Source organism: Chlamydotis macqueenii, chromosome 1 (assembly GCF_036417535.1).
Source record: "Chlamydotis macqueenii isolate bChlMac1 chromosome 1, bChlMac1.mat, whole genome shotgun sequence".
In the NCBI taxonomy this organism is placed as follows: Eukaryota; Metazoa; Chordata; class Aves; order Otidiformes; family Otididae; genus Chlamydotis; species Chlamydotis macqueenii.
The window spans coordinates 8,794,263-8,810,793 of record NC_141556.1 but is presented as its reverse complement, the minus strand read 5'-3'; positions in this window follow the sequence as shown (position 1 = coordinate 8,810,793).

The window sequence follows — 16,531 nt, the reverse complement described above, 5'->3', positions numbered from 1 at the left end:
AAAAATAAATGTTAGCCAAAGAGGACACATTAGAACAAAGCTAACTGAAAATTTTAAGTCAGTTTCCAACCTGGCCATCCAGATGAATGATTTTATCAACCCAAAGAATTAACACACCCACAATCCTCCCAGAGAATGAAGAGAATTAAATTAAGTATGAATATTTTTAAATATGAGCTACTAAGTGACTGACTTTTATCTAATGCACATAATGTTCTACCTACAAAATTCTCCTCCCTCCACCTCCATTTTACAGTCATCCAGAGAGGATAGGAAGAATGTTGCAATACATTTACATTATTCTGAAAAGTAAGAAAAAAAGAAGAATAGTGGTAAGAGATTTATTTTGTATATGTCTTCTTTCTGCATACATACCACTGTAACAAAAATTGGCCTGGGATTTATGGTCCAAATTAAAAATTAAGAGATAGGTTAGAAAACAATCACAGTAATGTTTCCTTTTATTTCTCTTCCCCTTCCTTCCTCTCGTCTTGTATCCTGCATTGTAAGAGAGAATAGATGGTTAAGTAATCAACTGGGTGTGAAAATATATAGCAGTGTTGCTTCACACATCTGATAACAGCAAAGGCCCATTTTTGGATGTCTCTTGCAAAAAAAGAGTTGACAGGACTTTTAAATTGTTAGGATAAAATCAGCTTGCTATACATAAGTAATTGAAATTGACCTAATTAATGAATTATACTAATTTTATTGTGCCAACTGAATTTACATGCATCCCTATGTGAAGAGTTAAGACACATACATCATCTGGACCTTCCCTGCCACAAAGATCTTATCACCTTCGGTAAACAGATGAAGAAAGGCCTGCTGATAAGTAACTGGCATGCACAGACACAAATGCCTCAGAGGAGGTTTTGATGCCTACCTGTCACTTTGACTGTGAAAGTACAAAATTTAGAACCTCAAAATCACCAATGCCAAACCCAAAGGGACCTCTGTGACTATGCGGAAATGTCTCTGGTGCCTACATTTCTCCTGCTGTGTATGCAATAATCCTCAAAGCTGTGACACTTCCAAGCTGCTTAGTGCCTGGAGGCCACCAGGATTAGGCTCTCCTCTGCCCATTTACTTCCCTGAGCCCAGGGAAAGAGCCAGTGGTGGTGCCAGGGGATATTCAGAGACAAAATCTGATGTTATATCTTTTTATTTTTCATACAGTCACAAAACACATGAGGCTGCAGAGTAAGGCTCTCTCCTCCTTGCTGTCCTTTTTGCCCTGGGAGTCATTCATTTCTGTGCAGTAACCTGGGCAGTATCTCAGCTGCTATAGGAGAAAGGGAAGGGGATGGTACCCCTTTGACCCATTGCTTGACATAGGGGGTTGTCTTCTACGGAGTGGCTGAGTGGTTTCAAACCTTTTCTGAGAGGAGCAGAGGCCGACGGTAAAGACAGTTGTCTAACATTTCAGATGAGACAGTGAAAATGCAGTAATCTCTATTCAAGGTAAATTATAAAAGGATATCTGCCTCTGTCTTTGCCACTTGTCTGCTGTCTGGCTGTTTCCATATCTCAAACTTTTGTGCTCAATTGCCGACTCATGGTTAAAGTCCTGACTGTGAATTTCAACTCCAAGGTGAACATCTACATTTTAGGCTACAGAGGCTGAAACATATGTGAAAGACTGGTGTTGGGGAGTGAAATCTGCAGATGCATGCCGCTTGGAGACCAAAATGAAGGTCGAATGGGGTGGAAGACAACATCAATCTGACACAGGTGCTGAAAGTTCTTGTATCTGAGCTCCAGACAAAGGGTGAAAAAACAAATAGGGTTTTTCTGTTGTTCAACACGTTCTGTCTGACAGTTCCTGACTGTTTCCTGGAAAGCAGTTGCTTTACTATTAGTTCATAGCACATATTTTCCCAGCAGTCTGTGTGGTGGTTTAGCCCGGATCACCACACAGTTTCTTACTCACCCTCCCCCTACCCAGTGGGACGGGGGAGAGAAATTGGGAAGAAAGAAAAACTCGTGGGTTGAGATAAAAACAGTTTACTAAAAATACTAAAAATACAAAGCTAACAGGATATAAGGATATTAATATATACAAAATATACAAAATGAACAATGTACAATTTCTCACCACATGATGTCCAAATGACCGACGCAGCCCGTCCTGAGCAGTGATCACAGGAACTACACCAAGCAGCAAGCAAAGCGGGGAGAGCAAGCTAGCAAGGTAGAGGGAAAAATGCCAGCAAGCAAGAGAGAAGAAAAGGATGCCAAGGGTGCCCGAACGGATACCCGAAAAGAATGTCTGAACAGAATGCCAGAAAAGGATGCCCCCTCCCATGGCCAACCCCCACTTATGTACCGAGCATGACGTTTATGGCATGGAATACTCTCTTTGGACAGTTTGGATCAATTATTCTGTCTGTCTTTCACCCAGCTTCCTGCATCTGCACCTTAACGAGACCTTAACGAGACTTGGAAAGCCAGACAGTGTCCTTGGTCTCATTAACAACGACTCGTATCATCAGAATATTTTTATCAACATTCTTCACACATGAAATTCAAAACACACCAGCTACTGAGAAGAAAATTAACTCCATCCCTGCTGAAACCAGGACAGCCTGGAAAGGGTTTAAAAATGGAGTAGCCAAACTTTCATCACTCCTATGCAGAATCATCAGTGCTGAGAAGCTTCATTCCTATCCTTTCACATATTGTAAGGTAAAACTCCATACACACTGTGGATGCACAACAGATAATCACTTCCAACCAGAATCAAAGATATTTGCTTTCCTAACATGGTTAGGAAGCTTTTATTTCTTTCATTTCACTAATGTTTCTCTAAAATTATTTACTCAGGAAACTGCATAACACAAGGCAGTGCAACACAATAGTTTTTCATCAGTGTTTTGCTCATGTAAATCCAGCATGGATATGTTTTAAGGTTAATAATTGTGGATCTGTTTTTTAATTGAAATGCTTTTAAAGAAAACTGGAGGAATGAGAACAGCATATAACAGACCCTCCATAAAGAAAGGAAAATACTTTTGGGCAGGCTGTGACACACTGCAAAAACTGGTCATGTAATGACTACTCAATAAGTGGTGCACAGTAAGACCTCTAACTCATCTACTCTGAAGCAAACATCTGGAGGGGCTTAGGACCTTACTATCACTCATTTTCTAGGTATCTTCTTACTGGTGGTTACTGCTTTTAAGGCAGAAACTACAGACTGGGCTATATCCGTGTCTCAGCACAACCATGTTAGTATAAACACATCTTTATCAGTTGTTTAAGCTGCTATGACAGACTGAGTACTGCAGCACAGGGGAGGTAACCTCTGGCACAGAAAACCATAATCTTTTTAACCACTGTGTTTAGCATGGCCAGTGGTCATCTCCCAGGATCCAGAGGCTGATGTCCTTGCACTGGTTCCTGTTTCCAGGGAAAAGCCAGCACCACCAGCATGAGTAAGGTTCTTTATGACAGCCTCCCAGGAAGATATCTACAGCACCTTTATTAATAGTGGTACACTTTGTTCTTATTTTCAATGACAGGACATTATTGTGAAATTCAGATGATCCTTTCCACTGCACCTTCAAGCCCAGGCTGGTTCTAAGCATAAGGAAAGTAGACAGTTATCAAGGAAAGCACATTAATGAGGGTGGTAAAGTAGCCATGGCTTTAGTAGCTATCCAAACCTCTGGATAGTTAGACGTGTCCAAAAGAAAGGTGAAGGGCTGGTTGCTACTTATGATCATTTCCATCAATATGCATTATGGTTCCAATCACTTTGACAAGAAGGAGCAAGCCAGGCTATCCAGGCTTCTTTTGTCCTCTCTGTCTCAGTTTTCATGTCCTGTACTGGTCTCTATCCCTACTTTCTCTCTATGTCAACTTCATCCTTGCATACATGAGACAGAAACCATGAGTAATGTCCCATGGTGTCATGAGGCATTTGATTGCTGCCTATTCATTTCCTCCATGTACAAATGGAGTATCTTTTTATACAGCGAATGGCAGTTCAACAATTCCCACTAATATTATACCCATGTCTTTCACACATATACATGTGATGGTCCCTATGAATTTTAGCTGATAGCCCAAGTTGTGGCACATCACTGTCCCAGCTTGCTCAAACATGACATGCATCCCTTTTTCCCTATTGTCTGCTCATGACAGGTTTTCAATGGCTCGTGGTGTCAAGGCAGACATCACTTCAAAGCATTTTGTTTGCTTGAAGGAAAAATAATGTTGATATGATCAAAAATAAAGCAATAGTCAGAGAAGCTGCCAAGAAAGCTCCACATGCTCACAAACGTCAAAAAATATTTTTTTTTAACAGAACATTGAAATAATATTGCTCCAGCTAAAGGATAGGCACAGCAATAATGAAATCTGGCAAGTGATGATGGCAAAAGGCAACACACTGCATTTCTTTATGAGAACATTTTTTTACCTTATCTTTGAAAGTGGGAGGGCATACGCAGAAGACTAAGGCAGAAGCACATATATCTGGGAGAAAACATCTTCCAACAGTCAGAGGACAGAGTGAGGATTCAGACTTTCCTGGAGACAAAGAAGAGTCATATACAAACTCCAGTGTAGATTTGATGTGTGGTTTTAGGCCTACCATTAATCTTCTCTAGTTCTATTGGTTTCACTGAAAAACTTGTCGAGGTGACATGTAAACCCTGAAGGTTTCAAAACAGAGGACACATGCACACACACAGGGCGCCATTTATCTAAATCCTAAATATCACAATCTTTTTAAGGCAGTCTTGTGATTTGAGGGAACACAAATCTTGATTTTAAGTTCTTGAAGTGCCTTGAGATGCATGTCCTTACTCCTTGCAATCTATTCTAAATTTGTTTTCAACAAAATAAAGGAGAAATGTGACCGAGCTGACCTATTGTCAGTTTGCAGTGGAACATGGGTTAATAGAATCAATAATTTTGTGAATGTCTCTGGTTGGTTTTTTTTTCTGCCAAGAAGCTACCACAGATTATTGATCTAACTGACCTCTCCTCTAAATGGGTACAGAATGCATTTTACTTCCAACCCTCCAGCTGAGAGTTGGAGAGGAGAAGTATAACCCAATATATAAACTCAGTGAGATATAGAAAGATATCTCAATGATCTGTGAGTTGAATTTTTTCAGTGATAAGGGAGTCCAGGAAAATATCCTAAATTTGGAAAATAAAACTTATGAACATTGTTACATATTAAAATGCCATAATATCTCCTTAAAAACTCAGTGAGTCCCATGCCCTCTGCATTTTCTGATATAGAAGCTACCAAAAAATTAGTCAAAGCAACTTGTTGAGTATGTATACTGTTCATAAATATGGCTTATGTGGGCCTAGATATGTCTACATGGTCTCTTCAGAGAAACACAAGTAAAAAGCAACAGACACAGAAAATATATCCATTTTAAGCAGAATTTTTTTTTATCAAATTGATGTATTTTTTTCTCTTGCACCACCGAGAGAAGCTGTACACGATGAACATTTTGACAGAGTTATGTGATGTAAAATACAGCCACAAAAGCAGTGGGTTTTGTGCAGTGAGCACAAATATCTGGAAATTACCTTTTTTTTTTTTTTGTTCCATAAAACTTTTAAAAAATGTACTTATAAAAAGATCTGGAGGAAAAATATGTTCTGAGCACCAATTTCCTTGGGTACATTCTTAATCTCAGTGAGGAAGCTGGAATACAAGGTAAGGAATAAGAGAATTTTGTTTGTCTTCAACTGGGGTGCCAGGAAAATGAAAATAGGGTCCTCTGCTCTCTCTAAGTCCTCAGCTGAATTCTGGCAGTGGGGAAAGGAGAAAGTGGTGGTGGGAACAGCAAGATGCATTGAATATGATGCATATGTGACAAGGTATCTTCTGTGAAGCTTGAAGGCTGGCATAAATGCCAGCAAGATCATAAAGGATGATTAACTTTTCTGAGACTACTACCATGTCATTTCTGCATCAAAAAACATGAGTATTATCACTTGGTCCTTCCTGCTTCTTCTTATTTATCTCACACATTACTGCTCTGAAAATGCTGCTGGTTAATTATTGAGGAATTTATGTAGGAGTAAGGCATCTGTGAAAAACAATAGGTTGCTCACTGTTTCCTACAAGGATTTCACGTAGCGCTGAGCAGGGCAAAAGACATCCTCCCTCAGGCTCTAGAGTTTCAGACATATCAGTCAGGAGAACAAAAGCCCTGACTTCTCCCTCCTGGTGGGTCAGAGGTGGACAGGGAAGTGTTCCCAGGGAGGCTAACAGGCTGTCACTCTCCATCAAAATGTCATCCACCCTCCATGAATAAAACACCATTTTGAAATCTAAAATAAATGCCAGATTTTTGTCAGCATCTGCATCTCAGCCTCCCAGTCCATTCTACTTTTACACTCTTGCATTGAATAGTCTTTGCTCCAAGCATAGGTCTCATTTCATTCTTTGTTATTTAACAATATCATAATCTTTCAGCTGATTATAGACGTAACCCTTAAGAAGAAATCATCTGAACATAAAACTTCATACATATATACTAAGAGGAGACTGAAAATGCAGTTTGAAAATTTGTTAGTTAACTCCTTTGCTTAGATGAGCAGCACAAAGTGCACTCCCCGTTTCTCTCATCTCCTGATAAACAAATGAAATTTTCTACATCAGCTAAATCCAATCCCCATTTTTGCTTCCTCTGCAACATCCAGGAACAGAAGATAAAGGAGAGGTTGCTGCCTGCTAGGCCACTGATGAATGACAAACTCTGAAAGTCGTAAAAATAAAGCCTTGTGCTGCACATAACCCTCCCCTTTCCTTGCTAGCAGCTCTTGGTGCTGTAAGTAGTTTGTACCGCTTTGAACCTCAGTGGCTGGAAGTTCACGCATCCCTTAAAGCAAAGGGCAACCTTATGCCCCAGATCACATTTTGTGTAACCCTCCATACTCAGAGAGGCTGCCCAGGGCAACAGCCAGCTGCAAACAGCTCCAGTTTCAGCTGCAGAGTGCAAACAGAAAATAAATCTAACAAGTACTGGACAAACTGGAAATAAATATGCTTTAGAACACCTTCTTTTCCTACTATCAACCACAGACCAATTAAAGAAACAGCAGTACAGAGCACCAATGATACCACAGTAACTCACTGACGCACAACACAATTGCCCCTCCTGGAGCCTCCACATTTTTCCAGGGAAAATTCACACTCTGTGAACAGTTTAATTTATCTTAGGAAGACTAAGAGAGTGCATCCATCTAACCTGTTTTAAATCTAGGAAAAGGACTCTAGGAAAATCTCTAGGAAAAGAGGGTCCTTGCTGTGAAGTAGTTACTGTATTCATAGTTTGCAAAAAGCAGCTTTAAAACTTTTTTTTTTGCCCCAGTTAATCAGACAGATCCCACCTCAGCTCAGTGACAGGTGGAAGCTGTCTTCAAGAGCTGGAAGGTACCAGTGGAGTACTCCACGGGGAGATGTCTTGGGTACCGAAGCATCTTCCCCCTTCCCTCCCTTTTCATAGTGGTTTATACCCCAGAGTCATAGAATAAGTCAGGTTGGTAGCCCCGCTTCCTAGTCAAAGCAGGGCTTTGACAGGTTTCTCAGCATCTCTAGGCAACCTGTTTCAGCATCTGAGCATCACTGAGAAAGTATTTTCTGTGAACCTTGCAGACTAGAATAAATGTCCTAAGTGAAGATTTTTTTTTCTTTTTTTTACAACCAGGATTCCGCTTGCTGCCACTTTTGACAACTACCTCTTGATTCTTTCATCATGCAGCTCAGTGCACGGCTTCTCTGAGAACTTTGTTTAAGTTGTGGAAAACTGCAATTACATGTCCATTAGCTTTCTGTTCTCAGAATGCCTAACCTCAACAGACAGAACACGCAAATAAAGACTCCTTGGGATAATAAATAATAAATAAAGATTCATCTGATGCATATAAATGTCCATAGTGCAAGTGTCTAATTGTTTCCACAGATGATAATTGGAGCCTGGGTTGTTCCACTTATACATAGATGTCCACACAAGGCTTGCCTAAACTTAGGTGCAATGAGTCCTATCCATTGTAGAGAGTGAATGGTCTGGGTAATATATAGAAGTGCAAAAATTTAGGTGCCAGTCTCATTGTGACTTTCAAAATCTATTGAAGTGGGATTCATCCCACCTCACTACAAGTATTTTCAATGCATGTGTCTAAATCAGAGCTGGTTTTCTGAAGTCCTTTATGATCAGTGGACACAAATAGATACTTCTAAAGTAATTTGTCAGACCTATATTAGGTGTCAAGAGAAGATGAGAAGAGTGATGCTCCTTTAGTTGACAAAAAAGGGAGTCCAGACAACTCTCTCAGGTGTGTCTGTGGACAACTTATGTCCATAAAATTAAGATAGATTAATCTCAATGCTGCATTTCTCAGTGTCATGTTATTTCCAGTATTAGGAATTTTATTGGTATTAATACAAATTTTGTGAATAAGCGTAGTCTTAAAATTCCAGCACTGAGTTTTCTGATTGTATATATCTGTCTGATTCAAAGCTCAGTGAAGTCACCGAAAGCCTCTGAAAGAACGTAGATGGAGCTTGGCTTCTACAGTTTGCTGAATTAATTGAATGGCTTGCATCTAAGTGCATTTGTGCCATGTATAAATTGCAATTCATTACAGCCATACTAACATTCTGCAAAGACTCAGACTAAGTGACCTGGAGGGGTTTTTGTCATCAGGCCTTATTATGATGCAAATAAGCAGGCGTATCACTTAGACAATTCCACAAGACAGCCTCTTCATTCAATATGCTGATAATGATGTATTACCCTTCATCTGTGCCTGCAACGGGTGATGCCACAGACAACACACATTAACAAAAAAAACTAAGTGGAAACCCACCAAATCTTCAGAACAGACTGAACAATCTTTAATTCAGACTTAGGAAAAAAAAAAAAGAAAGAAACATAAAGTAAGAGACAGAGAATATTCACTGAGAATGTAAACAGACAAATGGAGGAAATTCAGAGATATAATTCCCTGTGTAAAAGCAATTTGCGTCTTTGGTTTCCTTTGCAGGCACAGCCATTTCATTCTTACTGTCACAGACAGAGACTAAGTCTTCCATACGATATGGATATGATAATCCTGCTAAACAGTTTACAGACAAGAGTGAGCTCAATTTCAATCATCTCAGGGCATGGACAGAGGAACTCCAGCACAGATCCAACACAGCAGTGCAGACCTTCCTGCAGATTCATAGAAAAACGTTCCTGAAAGACAACTTAAGAAGCTCAAAAGTTGGCAATTTTGTGTAGGCAGTACGACAACTTGTATCTTATTTTCCCAAAATCAGTGTTTAAGAGTACTTGTTGATTTTCAATCTAAACCTGGAACATTTTTGTCTCTCAAATATGTCTTTTAAAGTACCTGTGGTCCAAACATCTAGTTTGTCAGCCCCTACTATGAAATATCCAACATCTTTCACCTTCTGGCACTTGTTTCTGTAAATTTAAGTCAAAACTGAGGCAGGGATGAATCCCTAAACCGGCCCAACAAGGCTACAACCAGCTTGTAAAAAGATAGGATGCAATGAGAAGGGGGAGATGAACCCCGACTGTGGTTGGAAGACACTCCATAGTGTTCATAATTCCTCTGAAGGAAACATTTTCTCCTTCTGTGTCTCAGTCTGTCACCTTTAACTCATAATAATAAGCTACACTATGCCATGCATACGTGGGGCACATGTACTCATGAAGACATGTTCTGTGGTTGCAATTAGCAGCAACATGTAAATACTTTCTCTAGATGATATCACCATGAACATGGAAAGGACACAAAGCAAGTACATACTGAATATAAAGAAAAGGAGATGTAAAAACCTGAGCCAGGGGACCTGACATTTATTTTTCTTTTTGTTGACAAATATCATAGAATCATAGAATCCTAGAATAGTTAGGGTTGGCAGGGACATTTAAAGATCATCTAGTCCAATCCCCCTGCAAGGAGCAGGGACATTTTGAACCAGATCAGGTTGCTCAGAGCCCCGTCCTTGAACGTTTCCAGGGATGGGGCATCCACCACCTCTCTGGGCCACCTGTGCCAGTGTTCCACCACCCTCATTGTAAAAAAATTTTTCCTAATATCTAATCTGAATCTACCTCCCTTTATTTTAAAACCATTACCCCTCATCCTGTCACAACAGGTCCTGCTAAAGAGCTTCTACTCATCTTTCTTATAAGCCCCCTTTAGGTAATGGAAGGCCACTATAAGGTCTCTCCGGAGCCTTTTCTTCTCCTGGCTGAACAGCCCCAACTCTCTCAGCCTGGCTTCATAGGAGAGGTGCTCCAGCCCTCTGATCAGCCTCGTGGCCTCCTCTGGACTCTCTCCAACAGATCCATGTCCTTCTTATGTTGGGGGCTTCAGAGCTGGACACAGTACTCCAGGTGGGGTCTTACCAGGGCAGAGTAGAGGGGCAGAATCACCTCCCTCAACTTGCTGGCCACACTTCTTTTAATGCAATCCAGGATGCAGTTGGCTTTCTGGGCTGCAAGGACACATTGTCGGCTCATGTTGAGCTTCTCATTCACCGGCACACCTAAGTGCTTTTCCTCAGGGCCACTGTCAATCCATTCTCTGCCCAGCCTGTATTTGTGCCTGGGATTGCCACGACCCATGTGCAGGACCTTGCCCTTGGCCTGGTTGAACTTCATCAGGTTTGCATGGGCCTGCCTCTCCAGCTTGTCAAGGTCCTTCCAGTATCCTTTCCCTCCAGTGGTGTCATCAGCAAACTTGCTGAGGGTGCACTCTAAATATTAGGATTTCAGTCCAAAATATTATACAGAGTAAGGACTCTGAACAGTTTAATGATTAAGGCATTTAGGCAAAGTATTTATAGCAACTGAATACTCAGGCATAACTACTGAAGCCTCAGATCTACAGAGGTCAAAACCATAAGCTTCTTGTTTTTTCTGGAGTGAAACTTCAGTTATATCATTCAAATAAACTCAATTTTCTTTGTTTCTCTTTCTCTCTACCCAACCCCCCTCCCTCTCTCCCTCCCTCCCTCCCTCCCTCCCTTCCTTCCTTCCTTCCTTCCGTCCTTCCTTCCTTCCTTCTTTCCTTCCTTCCTTCCCTCTTTTATAAAATAACTATTCATCACTATTATATGAGAATGCTTTAAAAACATTAATTTGTACATGTGCAGAACACTTTGGGAGGATAGAGTGTGACATTAACCTCAGAGGGAGATCTAAGGGACTTCTGGTCTGCTATTACAGGAGTCAGATAACAAATGCTTTGACCAAGAAGTCTTATGTGGTGCCATACCACCACTGGTGGTCCATCATGGTAGCAATCAGCAATTGCTGTACTTCAACATGCAGCAGCCCCGCAACAGAAGGTTCCTCCAAGAGGCCGGGCAAGGCAGACAACTGTTTGATCTTCTCTGCACCCATAGTGGCTACACCAAAGGCCCACCAGTATCCTTTGAGTCCTGGAAGCATCCTCTTCTGAGGGAGCCTATGCCAATGATACATGGACCTACCCAGTTCGTCACAGCAGGGTGCTTCTACCACTTGTCTCCTGTTAGGTTTAACTCAGCCTCCAATACAAGAAAAAAACCCTATGATGTTATCCATTAACAGAAGCTGAATTGGTGACATTAAAGTGAAAAAAGTCTCCTAGCTTGCGAGCAATCTAAGTTAAAGATCCAAGGACTTAGAAAAACTTCTTTATTCCCACAGAACCAGCTTTACATGCAAGTTTAAATGGTCAAAGAACAATCCTCATCATTTTCAGTACTAGCACCAGCTACTGTCAGCCGTAAATGCTCATCTCTTCCACAAAAGAATAAAACGTATCTCTGTTCTCTAGCTAAACAATTGAAGTAACAAATACGTAAAAAGATGTAAAAAGATGTGATTAAGGTTGCAATACACTTCCTTTAATTCATCCAGCTTAAAGTTAGGAGTTCAGTCTAAGCAAGCTCAGTAACCTTATGACAGTATACAGTCAACAAAGGCACCTCTCACACATGGTTCTTTACATCTTAGATGCGTCTTCTAGGTAAGATAATTAATTACTAGAGGCACTACTTTTCTCTGTTGGCTATAGAGAAACCCACAAAACTAATTTAGGCAAGATGCTTGACTTTAAATCAAGTTAGATGAGGTGATCTAAAATATAACTTCTATTATACAGTAACCTTGTAGCACTAGGAAAGACAAAATTTCCTCTCTGTAAAACTCTGCTCTGTCTACCTGCAATCCTCTGCCTCATTCATGCGTGTATTCCAGCTGATAGGCTTTCTGGCTGAATATATTTAATGAGAACTCTTCAACTCATATGAACCTGTTAAAGGTTTCATATGGTATTGTCCGGCAGCACAAGTAGCTTTCTAAAGGGAGAGATCAGAGAGAGAGTTAGGACTGTGTGATTTATTATCTGTTTCCTATACTGTTACTAAATTAGTTAACAGGACTTATGGTAAACCTACCCACTTGAATTTAGTAAAGAAGCTCCTACTAAAGAGACGAGCACTGCTGTGGCCTAAAGTGGTTATTTAGAGACTTACAATATGTGATAACCTGGCATTTCCTGAAATATATCCTGCGCGTCATTGAGCTGAAGCATTTTGAGGTACCTGGGACTTATGTAGAAATTCTATTTAGGATGTCTGGGGATTTTCACGTCTGGAATACTAAGAACAAATTCTGATCTTATTGACATGAGTGTAAACACAGACTAAATTCACTGACGTCAGCAGTGTAAAAGCCATATGTTTCTCCTCCTGGAGCTGACTTCAAATGAACTCAGAACTGATGTGCAACATGGACCTCCCTGCATACAAATAAGATGAGAATCTGTTTGTTAAACCTTTACTGGTTGAATTTACTCTTGGAGGACTTTACTGTATCACATTGCAGAGCCATAATAGAGAAAATAACTTGGGACAGCACTGCTCAAAAACTGGTTCATTCACAATGAAGAGACTACAGTATACTTCAGCCATTTTTCAAAATGTAAGACTAAACAAGAAGGAAGAAAAAGAGTTGTAAGGAAAGGTCAGAGCTGGATAATATATCATCCTTACTGCGCACAGGTTCTTCCATACCTAGCCTGTGTTTGGAATGACAAGTGGCCAAGCCTTCATTTCCATCAGACGTGTTTCAGTCACAGACATTCAAAGCACAATAATAAACATTTTTTTTATAGTAAATTGCCGGAAAACATTACATTTTTACCTTTCTTCAGCACTTTGAGGGTCATGGCCAAAAAAGTTGTTAGGCAGGTGAAATAAAGAACTGTGATTTTTAGATAATCAAATTATGTTTTACTTTAAGTTCTAAATTTTTATCATGTAAACTGTAGTAAAACATCTTAAGCAACAATTAATTTTTAAGTACATATTCAATCACACTTATTTCTGCTCAGCAAGAAAGAAAGAAGAAAAATTAATAGCTGTGACAGTCGCTAGTTTGGTTATACTCATGTAGATTCACTGCATGTGTTGAAGAGTACATTGTGCAGCCTATGCAAAAGCACTGATTTCCAATGGCCAATCACCCTTAAACACTCTTACAGATCTTTTTTTTTCACTCAGAGATGGCAGCCTTGTAACTCAACACATTTCTCTAGCCAGTGTGTCTAGAAATTATTATGATAATGTACAAGATATGCTGCCGTCACACTTCATCACTTCTTGTTATGTACAGCATCAGCTACTGACTTAATGGCTTTATAATCAAACCTCTTGTATACAGCATGTCTTTGGCTAGATAGAAAAAATTGCAGTGCAAGTTTTACACCTGAGCCACATATATATGGGGATAATCTGTGTCACCATTTTTCTTTAACTGATCTCCTTTAAGTTAAGTATTAATGACTACTAACCCATACTCAGCAAAGAGATGCGGGTGGCCTGAAGACTGACTGACTTAAATGAGGCAGGAACAAAAGATTAATATGATTCATCGATCATCCACGCTAACCCTTATGCTTGCAATCTTAGTCCAATGAGCCTTTCAAACATCTATTCCAAGTCCTTCTCACCCTTCCTACCTTCGAAGCCACTAGAACTTTATACAAGAGATCAAAAGATACAAAAAACTATTCCAAAACTGGAAAATAGCCTAAGAAATCTAGGGTATCCCTGATTTAAAGGTATGGAGGGTATAACCATTTAGAGCTATTACTGAATAAAAATCCTTCCTCAAAAACCTCCTAAACATAGTGTCCTAGTTTTATTTAGTGGGGGGATGGGGGGGGCTACGGTGGTAGCTTCTGTAAGAAGCTGCTAGAAGTTGTTTCCCCTTTGTCCAGTGAACTTGGCCGAGCCTAGGGCGAATCAGCTGTTGGCCAGGGCTGAGCCAATTGGTAGCACAATGTTCCCTGATAACGCCTCTGTGATAACGTATTTAAAGAGGGAAAAACAGAAAAAAAAAAAATGTGAAGAAGCTGAAGCAGGGGTATAGAGGGTGAGGCGCGAGCCTTGTGGGCCTTGAGGCCTTCACCCTCTGGCCTCCTGCCGGGTGGCTGCCTGGGCCTGACTCTGCCCAGCCTGGCTGCAAGAAGTGGAGAGGAGATGAGATGTGAAGAGAACCTGAGAGGCGTCTGCCTGAGCTGATTGTGAGGAGCAGGGGAGGAATGTGAGGGGTTCTTCCCCCAACGACGAAGCAGCAGCATAAAACAACGCATGATGAACTGACTATAACCCTCATTTCCCTTTTCCCCCTGTGCTGCTTGGGAGGGGAAGGAGGTAGAGATAATGTTAAGCCCAGGAAGAGGGAAGGGTGGGGCGAAGTTATCTTGTTCTCTTTCTCATTATCCTGTTTTGATTTTAATAATAAACAAATAGTTTTCCCAAAGTTTCCCCGTTTTGCCTGTAATGGTAACTTTAAGAATCTCTCCCTGTCCTTATCTCAAATCTCTCCCTATTCCTTTGGAGCGTGAGGGGAGTGAGAGAAAGACAGAGTAGTCTGGTCCCAAGGGGGGCTAAACTATGACACATAGGGAAATAATTTGTGCCTTATTCTCTAAGCATTCGTTGGTTCTATAAGGGGCAAGTTATTGAGACACCTTTGGTTTACCTCTTATGTTGTTACCTCCAATATTTTAGACACCTGTAACAGCAGGTGATTCATAGTGTGAGCCTTGAGGCACACTGAAATAAACATTAAAAAAAAAAAACACAAGACAATCTGATTGTGGGAAAATTCACTGAGTGACTGGTTACTGTGAGCAGATGTCACTCACCATGGTCATGAGACACTTCTTGTTGGCACTCGAAGCAGTAAGATTTCACTCAATATCTTCTCTTCAGCTACGCCACACATCTTCTTTCTAAAGAAGGAATGGAAAAAATAATGGCAGTCAAGTTATTTAGAAGACGAAAAAAAATATATTCCCAGCCCTGGGAGATGAGCAACAGTAATCTGGATTATTGTGTATAAATATATCACAACAGATAGCAATTGTGCATCCTTTCACATCCTCCTACCTCCATTTTGGAGAATATAGGTAGATTAAAAATCCATAACTTCCTCCCACAGACTTAATTTTTTCATTCCGGGTTCATCTCTCCCCTGTCATTTTTTCCCCATAAACTTGCTAAGCTCCATGTTGGAACAATGAAATGTTCTTATCTGTCTCATTTGGGAAGCTATTTCAATGTTTGTAATGTCAGTTAATTTTTGGTGTAAACATATCCATGATGAGTTTGTCTATATGATTTTCTGCCAGAATTATCTTCTAACATGAATATTTCTACTCTATTGCTACTGTTAAATATTTTCTCCTCATGCCAAGATATATGAAGTAATTAAGTTCCCTCTCACCAAGTTCTGCTGATTAATCTCTTATTTTTTACTGTTTACTATTTGCCCAGTCATTCAAAGAGACTTTTTCAGTCTCTGTTTGCTATCTGATCTACCCACATGGTTCTACATCAGGTTGTCTTCAGCTTTGTGCAGTGGTCTTAAAAATCTCACTTGTTGTAGTGAAAAAAAAAAACTGCCTGATTTGATACATCCAATGGTTCCGTTATCCCTTGTCATGGCCTCACTGCCTTAATAATTCAGTTTTCTCAGGATCAACAGGGTTCCTAAGGGTATCTAATTTCTTCCGTTGCCACCCAGCCACTACAGAACAGGTTATTTGATGACTCTCTAAATCAAGGACTTTGCACTGTACATAGTTTGTATTTTTCTGGCTAAAAAGTCTTTCCTTGTGTGACAACCTGGTCCATTGCCAATAGCTTCCAACTAACAATCAAGTATACCAAGGTATAAGGATATACTTTGTTGAGTATACTCAGCAGGTCTGTTTTCAAGACCAAACCTGGAGGAATATAACTAATAACATCTCTCCACTCACATCTTATTCACACATCCATGAAGTACTTCGAGTATTTTTTTCAGATTCAGCTATTTTCAAATTATGTCGCATATGTGTCCTGAATCTATAACTAAGTCAAAACAGAGTTATTGCAATTGTACTTCTATGTCATCAGCTTTACTTTTCAATAGCTCTGCAGTATGTAAGACAAAGAAATACTAGATTAATTTATATCTTTATTTCTGAA